This window comes from Mesoplodon bidens, assembly GCF_964165515.1.
Source record: "Mesoplodon bidens genome assembly, chromosome: 4".
Lineage (NCBI taxonomy): Eukaryota > Metazoa > Chordata > Mammalia > Artiodactyla > Ziphiidae > Mesoplodon > Mesoplodon bidens.
The window spans coordinates 105,268,096-105,278,546 of NC_138160.1; the positions used below are offsets into that span (position 1 = coordinate 105,268,096).

The 10,451-nt window shown below is 42.1% G+C and overlaps 1 long non-coding RNA gene across 1 annotated transcript in view; it reads right to left on the reverse strand.

Moving 5' to 3' along the window:
* The window catches only part of LOC308615909, a 322,361-nt gene extending 312,335 nt beyond the window's left edge, over positions 1 to 10,026 (reverse strand). The window contains exon 1 of the long non-coding RNA XR_014015639.1: positions 9,946 to 10,026. This is a non-coding gene — a long non-coding RNA (uncharacterized lncRNA). The remainder of the gene's footprint in view (positions 1 to 9,945) is intronic.
* Positions 10,027 to 10,451: the final 425 nt, after the last annotated feature.

Genomic DNA, 10,451 nt, shown 5'->3' on the forward strand with positions numbered 1-10,451 from the left:
CAGGTAAGTTAGCATTGGTATTTGCCTAGAGCAGGCAGTCCTGGGGATTACACCAGAAATTGTGAGTAAGTCAAGAATCCTTTTTGGTAAAAGATTTAGCAAATGGCCAATTCCAGGTGGTCTTTGAGATTTACCAGGACTTGCAGCAGGAAGCAAGCAACTCCAGCAAATTTGGTCTGAGCAGCCCTCTCCAGAGTTGAGCTTCATTATCACTGGCTGCACTCTCCCTATCTTCTACCCCACTCCTGTGCTCCCTTGAAAATGAAAAGTAACTTTCTCACCCCAAATACTTCTGGGGATTCCTGACCTAGGAATTATAAAAATTTATGGTGAAGGATAAGTAGGCCTTTCATTTAAAATCCCCCTCTGTTTTGATAAATGCGTTATTCCTGAGATAAATGTTCCATATTCTGAACATGTTTGCATGGATCTGAACTTATTTTTCCCCCACAGGCTATATGACGAGACACATTTAAAATGTCAGTAGGCTAGGTTTCAGAAGATGAAGGGGACTTGGTTCTAAAGGTTACTAAGTCTGCTGATAGGACAATTCCAAAGATACCTCTTCAACAGAGGTTTCTATGTTTTTATTGGGTGAAAATTGGACATCCGAAAGCATTTAATCGACAAATTGGGAGACTAAAAATAAATGTGAATTTCATGCTCAGCTAAGAAGCATACAAAACAAATTATGTGGAAGTTCAGCTAAAGAGAAGAATGGAAATGAATCCCAAGAGACTCTCTAAGGGACTTGAGGGCATACTGGTGACATTGAAAAGTGGAAAATAACTGCCTTATGAGGCAGGACTGGTTGCTCCAGTGACTATGTGGGGTCAGAGGCTCATATCATAGATTTCTATCCGTCATTTTCCCAATAGTCCTTCTCTCCAAGGTCCTACATAGAAAAGGGATGTTTGTCTGGGGTAATAATGACCTTGTTCTCATAAATCCTAAAACAATACCATTTGATTCTACCCTTCACTGTAGGGACTACCTTTTCCTTAGTTATGGAAATTGCCCTTCTCTCCTTTCTCAGTTTTTGCACCAGGATTGGAACTCTAAGGTAGAATCAGTTGACACCCTTCAGGCTATAGTTCCTAGCAAATTCTAACTCCTACCTACGGCATATTTCTTCCAAGGCAATCAGTGTGTCATTGAGACCTACAAAAGTTCTCACTACTCCTCACTTCTGTCCTTCCCTGAGCAGCCCCTCCAGTCTCCCTACTCTACTTCCAAACCGTCTTACACATCACACCAACTTGAGTCTGCTCCTTTCAGGGCTGTACATGGCATAACTTCCTTCCCCATGCAGCTCTCCTTCCCCATTACACCTTCCTTCCCCCATTACACTTCTCCAAGGCATGAACTCACATCAACGGTCACTGAGCAAATATGTTTTGCCACCAGCTGTGCAGGGAAAGTGCCAAGTAGGAATCAATATAACCCAGGATCTACTTGAAGACCAACATTTCCATCCTTTGAGAGAGTAAAGGCACTGGGAAAGGGCGATAAAAGGGCTGCTGGAGAGAGGTTGAACCAATCTGGGATTCAGGAGGATGTTTTTGTGGAGTTCCAGCCTTGAACTTATAGCTCTTTCAAAGTCAGAGAAAAAATTAAAATAAGACAATCTTTATTTATTCCACCCATGAAAGAGGAAAAAGTGGAACCAGCTTTGCCAATATAGCAAGTTCAGCCAGTAGACTGGGTTCTCCATGGCTTTGATCTCAAAGAAACCGTACAGCTATGGTGTTGGCAGCTGTGTCACACTTAGGGCTGGAGAGCAGCCCCTGGGCTGTCCTCATAGGAATGACCTAGGATTCCGCATTGGAGACAACAGGACAGCCCAAAGGTTGTTTTAACTGGGGTTTTCTCCTGGGAACTGAATTACTGAAGCATAACGAAGAAACTCCTCACATCTCATGACGCACCATATTTGGGTGATTTGTTGGAAAAGGAACATCCAATGACTTCTCTTTAGGGTCCTTTGTCCCCACGCCCTGTGAATCTAGGTGCGAGGCTCCATCCAGGAAAAGGAGCTAAAGACTAAGGTAGTAACTGATCATATCTCTTCAACTCTCCCTCCTCCTGTGCCTCACGACTCAGTCAATGTCACTACCAACATCTCTGTGGTCTAATCCAGAAAACTCAAGTCATCCTTAACCCCTCTGTCTCTATCATTATCATCTCCCATTCAATCTATCACAAAATCCTATCAAATTCACCTCCTAAATATCTCTTGACTCTGTCCACTTCTCTCTTTACCCATGTCTCCCCACAGCCCAGCTTAGCCCACCATCATCTCCAGGCTGTTCTCTGCAAGCTTAGAGGGATACACTTTGAAACGTCAAACTCCCCCAGATTAAAACCCATCAATGCCTTCTCATTGATTGCCCTTAGGATAAACTCCTAAGTCAGTCCAGCAAGGTCTTCATGGTCTAGCTCTTACCAGCCTTTCCAACCTCATCTCCTTATCTTTTTGGACCTCATCCTTGCCCAACTCAGCTTCCCCCACTCCCCTCCCACCCCCTGTGCACACACAGAGACACATATATACGTGATTCAGCCTTACTGAATATGCAGGTCTCTCAATGGGCCATACTCTTTCCCTTTATCTCACTGTTCCCTATCCCTAGAATACTCTTCCTCCTACTTATTCTTCAGTACGTACTTTACAAGTCAGTGTCTCTGGGAAGCTTTTGCTAAGCAACCTGGTTTTGGGAGTGTCATTAACACCCAATGTTTCCTTCCTTCAACCTGCTTATTTATTTACCTACGTGCAGACTCACTCCTGATAGATGTGGGGTTGGGACAAGATTACAAATGGAAACCCCTAGACTATGGTTTCCTTTCTCCTTTCCTCCCATTCCCAGTTCTATCATGACTGAGAGGAGCCATACATGCATTTAGACACTGTAGCTCATACACCCAAGATCTACTCACGAGCTCTCTCTGAACCTATTGCCCCCAGCCAATCCATGGGCCTGGCAGAGCCTACAGGGTCAATGTTATCTGCTCCAGAGAGGTGGATCTGGAAAGAGGCCACTCCATGACTAGGAAGCTGCTGGAACTGTTTAGGCAGGAATTCCCATCTTGGTCACCTGGAGAAGGGGTGGAGGCAGTGTGCTTTAGGTGGAAGTTATTCCATTGGCCCCAGGACTCCTTCTTCATGACTAGAGCAGGGCTCCATATAACACAAAGCCTGCTGCAGGGGCCAGATCACCTGGATCATGGAGGTGCTGCCTGTCTGCGTCCCTCGACATGAACTTAAGCTCCAAAAGAAGACGCCTCATGCTAGCTTGATCACCGCATGTATTAAACAGTCCTTGCCACAGCATGTTGTAGCTGTTCAATAAACAAAGACTAAATACATTACACATGTTACAGAGTTTTAGGAGACAAGGCAGGGATTGCATGAGGGTTAATAAAGTATGTTAAGTTCAGTAAATATTTACTGATCCCTTATGGATGAGGCACTGTGGGCAACTCAAAGATGAACCAGTTGTGGCCCTTATACTTCATCGGTTACAATCTGATAGATGCAATGATATGTATCTATAACTATAGTGCCAGCCAGTTGGATGTGTAAGCTCAGGGTGAAATATGATTATAGACACTCATTTCTTAAAAGAAAATATTTAAGACAAAATGCTGATCAATAGAGAGTTAATGTATCTTCATAGTTATCCAAGAATGTTGGTTCAAGGTTTCATTGTGGTGGTTGATTGAACCACAAATAAGACATTTGTCTTATTTTAGATACATTTCATTCTAGTAACACCTCCTACTTCTTTACACCTTTACCTGGTGAGTAACTGTAGAATGTAAGTGACCTTTCTTCTTTGTCCTTTGTCCTCAGCAGAAGAACCTCCTTAAATAATCCTACCTTCCTGGGCTATGTGGTGTCCTGAGCTATTACAGACTTAGCTCTTCCCAGGGAGAGAGTCAGTACTGATGGTGCATTTTGTTCTGACACGATGCTTATTACTATTCCTTGTACAAAACATTTAATTGACTCAAATTGCAGGACAGAAAAGATGTGTATTTGCTAGCGACTATTTACAAAAGCAGCAATACATATACTAGATGATCAAAATTGCTCTTCTCAAAAACTGGAAGATTTTATCATTACCTATTTTTGTTATTTTTCAAAACCTCTTTGGCAAATATGGCCCCTGGCCTTGAGGTCCTGTCTAGCTCATTCCATTTGATTGCAATTGTTCATCTTCATGAGGAACTTCACCTGTAATTGAATGTATTCAAGAGAAAGTTTGGTGGGTGATTTAACACAACATGCAGTTGCTTTCATGTTTCAGATCCGAGATTCTATCCTGTTGATTTTGTTCATTTCCAAGTTTTTGTCTTCAGTTTGGCTCTTGAATAAATTGTTAGACTTGGATCCCTCCTAAATAGAAGTTCAATAGCCAAGGTATTATTTGATCAATATCTTAGGGCTTTAATGGTCTCCATTTATCTTCCTCCATTTCAGTATTACAGGTTACATCTTAACAAATTTCAAAGGCCTCCCAAGTAACTTAGATATACTATAACTTATCATATTACCTGAAATAGAGGGCCCACTCACTGAGGTTGAAACTTTGTTTGCTCTACAGAAACTCAAAGGAAGTATATTAGGCTCTTTCAGGATGCACAAAAGAGACATGTGCTCAGGTTACTTCCAAAAGGTCATGGGATTCGTTGCACATGTTAATTAACCAGAGTTCTTTTTATCCTTTCTTCATTATGGTCCAGGCTTTCAACCTCACTCCCCTGCCTCATCCTCCATTCAAACAGCTAGGCCCATGGCATTCACTGCCTCCTGAGAGTGTCGCTGCAGCAAAGTGCAAAGAAAAAGGAGGCCTATGACTGGGTTGGATCTCAAGATTCTAGGATCCTAAAGCTAGAAGACTAGACAAAACACATAAAAAGCAAGAGGAATGAGAGCTACCACCCTTCCCCCATGTAGGCACCAAGATATTCTTGGGCTTCCCAAGGCTTGAGGAGAGAGGGGTGATGAGGAGAGAACCAAAAGGAAGGGACATGAGCAGGCCTGCAGTGAGGAGGGGCTTGGAGTGACCACGAGGCAGGAGTGACATCATTGTCCCTGGGCTGCCTGGCCTCTTCTCCTTGAATATGTCCTCTGTTACCAGCAGGGATTGCATGAGAGTTACTGCGGCCTCTGGGAACCTGTCAGCCTCTGCAGACTGTCCGGTCCCCACCTTGAGCGATGCACCTCCCTGCTCCAAGGAGCTGTCCTGCTTCTCTTTCCCACTGCTCCGGCAAAGGCCTTGCCAGGACACCAGACAGCACATCCTCGGTGACCCTCTGGGAGAACCAGAGCCCCAGATTTTTCAGTCCCAATAACCTAATCCAAGTTTCAATGACGCTGAACACCTATGAACCCTCAAAGAAGTACGGGAACCTGGATTCCCCGTGAAGAGCAGATGGTATGGAGAAAAAGTCCCTGCACCAGTTAAGTGGATGCAATTGGGCTCAAGCTTGCCCAACTCCCACCCCTCCCCACCCTCAGCCCTGAGCCAGGAAGTGGTAAAGCACACCATTAAATAAGAATTCACTAGAAAGTGAGGCAGTCAGGAAATCACCCTAATTCAGCCCAGTCAAGTCTCACAGAGGCCAGAGTACCATTCAAGACAATGTAGCAAGCATCTTGTCCACTCAGCAGCTGACTTCTGCTGTTCCCCACTCCAGTGCTCCATGTTGGGTGGGGGGACGATGCAGCTGTTCTCCCTATAACTGGGTCTCTGGTTCACCTACTCCTGATGTTACCAACTAATTTTGAGTGTTTGGAGTTCAAGCTACTTAAGTGACAGGACTGATTGGTCACCTCAGGTGGGGGGGCTGGGCTGAGCTCTCAGGCCACATCCCTCTGGGGCCACAGGACAGCCTATGAGTTGGTTGTCATTGAGTAGGGTACCAATCACTGGCCAGATCCAGTGATGCCAAACACAGAAGAGAGACGGTGGGTATGGCAGTTATTCCGAGACCTCACAAAAAGGGGCAGGGTAACTGGCAGGTGCTTTACATGCCAGGCCAAGAAAGGACATGGAGATTGAAAAGCTATCCTCATTTTTAGTTTCTGGGAACCAAAGCCCAGGGGGAAAGCCATCTGGCTGATGTTGCACAACTCATTAGTGGCTAAGTTGGAACAAGGATCTCATTCTCCTCATATTGTTGGCGTCGAGATAAAGAATATGAAATATATGTAGAGATGTTCATAATTTTAATGGCTATCCTTTGGTGTGAATAATTGAATATGGAGTTTTTAAAATAAAAAATAAATAAAATTGAGGGGACACAAATGAACTCATCTACGAAACAGAAACAGACTCACAGACATAGAGAACAGACGGGTGGTTGCCAAGCGGGGAGGGGGGATTGCGCGTTTGGGATTAGCAGATGCAAGCCATTATATATAGGATGGATAAACAACAAGGTCCTACTGTACAGCACAGGGAACTATATTCAATTTCCTGTGGTAAACCATAATGGAAAAGAATATGAAAAAGAATATATGTGTATAACTGAATCACTTTGCTATACAGCAGAAATTAACACAACGTTGTAAATCAACTATACTTCAATAAATTTTTTTACAAATAAATAAATTGAGGGACATGAACACCACTTTTCAAACTGCCAAAATTCCCAAATCTTTCTTTCTGAGGTATCCAGATGGAAACATAGCAGCAATGACCGCAGCAGACACAACACTCAAGAGAGAGATTACTTGTATCTCAGATGCAACAGAGAGCATGTTGAGGAACAAAGGCTAACTCTCCTGGATTGAAAGGTTCCTAAATCATCTAAAACACAGTCAGCAGCATCTCTCTCCCACAGGATATGAAAAAGAATATAGAGGCCACCAAAATCACTAACATAGGTGCCCAGTGCATTTGTGACGCCAGGGGCGGAATACTAGAGACCCTTCCTTTGCCAAGCACCTCTCACTACAGCATCTCCTATGCAGTGTTGTTGTGAGTTGCCTTTTCTGTGCTGGTGAAACATTTGGTTACATACAGGCCCAAAGATATGAATTTGAACTATTTAAGATGTTTTACAGGCATTTCTGTGGTAACTTCATGTACACATACCCCAAAACCTTGCATTCTGTAAAATTGCATGTGAAAAGCAACAGGACTTTGGGGGAAAATAATGTCAGGGAAATTGAGACAAAAGTTATGGAACTTTGTTATTAAAGCCCTAACAAAAAGCATAACAACTCTCATAAATAAACTGACACAGTTTAACTTAAATTTAACTTAAAGTCAACTGACACCGTTAACTTTCCAATGGCATTGTGACACCACAATCAGTTGGTCATGTGTAGTCTTCAACCTGAGGCCCCAGCTTCACCCTTTCAGATAAAAGTCCTTGAAGGCATGTGCTGCTAATAAAAACCAGTTTCGTCAAAATTGAAAATCACAACTTTTGTTTTAATACAGGAGGAAATATCTTTTTGGCCTCTTTACCTATACTTATGGCTTCTTTCAGCTAGCTTAACACGTTGAAAAATACAGCCATTCTTGAAGCCACTAAACAGCCATAACTAGCACTAATGGAGGTCAATTCTACAGGATATTCAGCTTTTTTTCTTGAAGGCTTCGTATACAGCCGAAGCTTTCACTTTAATTGTGAGGGAACTTGCTTCCAATGACTTTGAAACATTAATGTGCCTGGGAAAATCCTGTGCAAATCAACATGACTTGTGCATTATATTGACACCATTCCCTATTTACCAACTGTGTTTCAGACAATTTACATCAAATAAACATGCACTGCAAAAGAAGAGGCTGTAGTGCCTTAATCATTCTATTTTAGGACAGAGGAAGCTATTAGAACAGCACCATTTTCACCAACATGTTGGCATTCTGTTATCAGTTGGAAAGAGAACCACAAAATGTAGATAATAAGCAATAGCTGAAAGCACATGTAGGAAAGTCCAAGTTAGCCCTTTCTTTCTCTGAACTGAGTTTGGTATTACTGAGATGAATAGTTCAACTGAAGCACATGCCCAATGAAGGTGTCAAAAATAAAGGAAGAGAGTAGCATGGAATCATCCTTTAGTGCTTTCTATTAGGGGATGCATTAGGTTTCTCAAATGAAAACCGGAGCTGAAATCCTCCAAAGCTAGCCATCAGAGATGCAAGTAAAATTCAGAGAAAGTAATAAACACACCTAGATCTTTCATCTCATTAAAATAAATAAAGCACACAAGGAGGAGAGGGTGGAAGGAGATGGGATCATCTGAGTTCTAACAGGCACATGAACACTGAGAGGGAGGGGTGGAGGTCAGGACTTTCAGAAGGAACAACGTTCTCACCATGAGTTCAAACTTATTTAATGTTGTGTCCTTTTTCCTTGTAAAACACCTTGCTCCTGCAACCCCATGGTCCACAACCGACTACAGGAATTACTGTCCAGCACAACGCACCAAACACACTTAGATCAAGCACCATGTGGAGAGCACTGCCTCAGGTGCTATCTCAGCACCAAGGAGAGTTCCAAGTCAACTGCAAGATTAGGCCATTCTTCCTAGGCTTTTCCTTTTGTGCAACTGAGGGAAATCTGGTCCAGCGGACTCGTTCATCCAGTTTTTGGTATATGTGTGCTCCAGGGGTGTCCAATTTCACACTCCGATAACTATTTCATTCCTGTCCCAGATGAGACAGGCCCAGTCCCACCTCATTTCATCAGAACCCTGTTCCAGAATTTGTTCCAGATCCAGGCTAGGGGATAAATATGTGAGAATTAAATTTAGGGAACAACGAAAGTGTGAATGTCTATCTGAAAGTGAGAGTGATAATGACCCACTAAGCCCTACACGTGACTATATATGTCTGTGTGTGTAGTCACTCTTCCACTCATGAAAGCCATTCTATGGGGATAAAACCATTCCCCTTTGTCCAACAATTTTGAAACGGAGATATTATTAAATATGCACCAGGCGAATTTTTTTCTCAGTTGAGAGCATGAGCAATTGAAATTAAAACACAAGTACACTGACATTTGCCTTCCATCTTACGTGTATCTGCTCCTATCTATTCTCCATGAGACTTGGTTCCCCCCCAACAAAAAAAAAAAAGCTTAAAATAAGGGCATAAGAGAAAATGAGCTATGATTTACGTTGCCTTTTTTTCTTCTTTTATTTCAAAAGAATGATTTGGAACAAGGAATACTTTTGTGAGGTAAAACAGATGATCCTCTAAGAGGACTGCACAATATGTGAGTATTATTGATTTTTCTTCCTAAGTCATTTCAGGGATACTATCTTGAGCTGAGTGACCATTGATAGTAAATGATTTCCAGCCACACACTCAATCGTCAGACCTGTTTCTCTCAAAAGTTTAGCACTTCTGGTGAGAATACATACATGGATTTTGAAGTACTGGGAGTATGTAATAGAAGATGTAAACTTCAGAGGATTTTTACTTACGATAATAAGCCCTATAACTGGAATTAAAAAGGAAGCCAGAATTCCTGCTAAGTCTTTTTTTTTTTCCCAATGCTTTTATTCAAGGCTTGAGAAATTACATTCACTATATCTATTGCTTCCTAAGCTGTAAAGCCAAAATGGGGCAATATTAAACCACCCAGATGCAGATTTCTGATATCAAAGGACACATAATAAGACAAAATTTCAATGTCTTAAATAGTAGTGCTAATACCTTAAAAGGTCAGTGATGTCATGATGCATGGACAATAGAAATTCTTTTGAATTCTATAAAATGCCAAGGTTTAACCACAAAATTCAAGTTTCAACACGGCTCTTGGGGTCCCAGTAGCAACAAACAACAACTCAAACCTCAAGATTCAATTCATAACAATTCATAATTTCTCAACAAAACATAGTGAGTCATTCACATTTCTCTCTCTCTCTCTCTTTCTCTGTCACCCCCTCCCTCTGTCCATCCCCACCTCCCTTGTTACCTCCATCCTCAGGGCCAAGATGATTCTGCATAGGCTTGTGTTAAGTCCTTGGAAAATCAGCAAACCACTGGGCTACATTGTATCTAATGAAAAAGGACAAATACTCAAGTGAGATAAAAACGTGGATACTTTAAGAATACAATGTAAGGTTCTAATAGATTCTCCCAAGATTTTCTATGAAAAGAATAGTACTTACATACTTAATCAGTGCAGCAGAAATTTAACTGGGGGGGCACAGACTCAACAGGATGCACTTCCAATGTTATTCTCCCTGAAAAACCCACAGGGCTAAGCTTTGTGTCGCCTGCATAAATAGTATTCCCACAGGTTCACAGGCTCATGAATTTGGCCAGCCAGGGGCCAGGTTTTATCTTTGTTTACTGAAAGGCAAGTCTGCTCACCAAGTAGATATTCATTAGATGTGCCAGTTCCAAACAACTCATCATCTGATATCCAGCTGATCAATTTAAATTACCACTAACTTCACTGTAATTGCTTCTCTAATT